At 45.0% G+C, this 2300-nt stretch overlaps 1 pseudogene across 1 annotated transcript; it reads right to left on the bottom strand.

The window, feature by feature from the left end:
* Nucleotides 1-1587: 1587 nt before the first annotated feature.
* Nucleotides 1588-2035, bottom strand: LOC120919176 (annotated as a pseudogene). The gene has a single exon (XR_005744525.1). The product of XR_005744525.1 is annotated as a 60S ribosomal protein L21-like (transcript).
* Nucleotides 2036-2300: the final 265 nt, after the last annotated feature.

Genomic DNA, 2300 nt, shown 5'->3' with positions numbered 1-2300 from the left:
AAGGGAGATAGAAGGTTGGGTTCCCGTGGGGTCCAGTAGCAGTAGTGATCTGTGCAAGTAACCATATGAAGAGTAGAGTGCAGTCCAAACTTTTTTTTCTTAATTTTATTACATTTTCACAGAAATAGTACAAAACCAAAAAGAAAAAAAAAAGCCCATCCAATACAACCACAGTGCACGTAGGGGAGGACATAGCCCACTGAGGGAGCACCAGTCAGTATACAATAATTATTTTGGCAAGTAAAATGATGGTGCGGTCCCAGGAGGACTTAGCTCCAGTTACAAATTAAAAGCCCAATAACAAAACCCAACCACAAAAAAAGAAACAGTCAGTCGATTCCTTAAAAGGCGTGTTGTGTGCACAGATCACAATCAATCAGGAGGATTTTTTAACGTAAATGAGACCTGCATATCTCGGTGGTCAGCCAGTGCCGAGTGTGACCCAAGTTTAGGTGATCGTCACAGGTTAACCATGGGCCCCAAGTCTTCAGAAATTTTGGTGTAGGTTTCAGTGAGTATAGAGGTGAGTTTTTCATGAACTATAGTACCCATGAGCCTCTGCTTGACCTCAGAAAACTTAAAAGGGTTGTAAAGGTTCATGTTTTTTCACCTTAATGCATTCTATGCATGTAGTCCCGCGTCGTGAACGAGCAGGCTTCTCGACCGGGCTTTATGGCTCTGCTCGGTTCATTCATTGGATGCTTGATAGGAGTGCAGTCATTGGCTCCCGCTGCTGTCAATCAAACCAATGATGCGGCGCGCCGGAGGGCGGGGCCGAGTGATACAGTCGGCGACTACAGCGGCCGGCTGTATCACGGGAGCGCGCCCGCAAGCTAACCCCCTTGGGAGAGAGCTTCCCATGAAGGGGGTTAGATGATGCGGGGAGGAGCCAAGACAGTTGCCAAGGGACCCCAGAAGACCAGGATCGGGGCCACTCTGTGCAAAACGAGCTGCACAGTGGAGGTAAGTAAAACATGTTTGTTATTTAAAAAAAAAAATATTGATCCTTTACAATCCCTTTAAGAAACAGTTGTCATCAGGCTCTGCCAATGTCTGTCAGAACACCAGGAAAACAAATCCCACCAGCTTCTTTTGGGCTTTAGAAAGGGACAGGATTGGCTTATGTAGTAAGGCTTTCCAGGGATTATGTGTAAGGGAGATGTTTAGGGCAGATCTGATCAATGTATAGAATTATGACCAAAATCGCATTATAATCAGGCAGGACCACCAGATGTGAAAAAGAGTGCCGTGCTCTCTGCAGCCCCCGGAAGTACAAAGGGGATGCAGAGAGGACAAATTTGGCCACACAAACTGGGCTCATGTACCAATGTGAAAGCAATTTGAATGCATTCTCTTGAGCCGTGAGCATTTAGAGGAGTCTAGCCAAAATTGGTTCCAGGTAGCTTGGTTCAGAGTTTTGCTTAGGTCAGTTTCCCATTTTGTGATATGGGGGATATTGTAAGGGCCCATCAAATCAGTGATTGAGGCTAACAGGTCCGGGACAAGACCCATTAGGTAGGGATCTTTCCCCTTGATGGATTTATTTATTTATTTATTTTGAGAAAAGGATGTTTTAATAGCAGTACTTTATGCCAGGAACTCATATGGAATTGGCTCATTGGTTCCTTTCCAAATGTTCGGACAAAGTGAGCTTCACTCTCCTTGGCTTCCTTCACACGTTGCAGGAAACTGTCTATGCTCTTTGAGTGGCAGATGTGCTCTACATTGATTCTCTTGGCAAGAATCTTACCTTTGACTTGTTTGTTGACAATTATTCCAACAGCATGCTGTGTGACATTATAGGTTCGGCCAGTCTTGCCATGGTAGCACTTGTGTGGCATACCTTTCTGGATTGTGCCTGTACCCTTGATGTCCACAATATCACCCTTCTTGTAGATGCGCATATAGGTTGACATTGGAACCGGACCATGCTTGCGGAAGGGTCTAGAGAACATATAACGGGTTTCTCGCCTTTTGCCTCTTGTGTTCGTCATTTTTCAGTTACAATTGCCCCTACTGCAAGATGGCGGATCCAGTGGAAAAAGCCCCTTGATGTATTTTAAAGTTTCAGTCATGTCTCCCCTCTCCCTTTTTTTTCCTTCCATACTGTACGTATTAAGTTCCTATGTTTTATCAGATTTTTCACAATTTTTGTTACCCGTCTCTGGACTTGGTACCCTTCACTTCCTCTCCTGGAAGCACAACAGGAAATCTCTCACATTTTTCCCCATTGAAAGATTTTCTGCAGAACTAAGCTGACGGACCCATAGGCAGGCCCGTCGCTACAAGGCAAGCAAACC

Source organism: Rana temporaria, chromosome 12, assembly GCF_905171775.1.
Source record: "Rana temporaria chromosome 12, aRanTem1.1, whole genome shotgun sequence".
Lineage (NCBI taxonomy): Eukaryota > Metazoa > Chordata > Amphibia > Anura > Ranidae > Rana > Rana temporaria.
The sequence above is the reverse complement of the archived record's forward strand: the minus strand, read 5'-3'. Positions and strand labels throughout refer to the sequence as shown.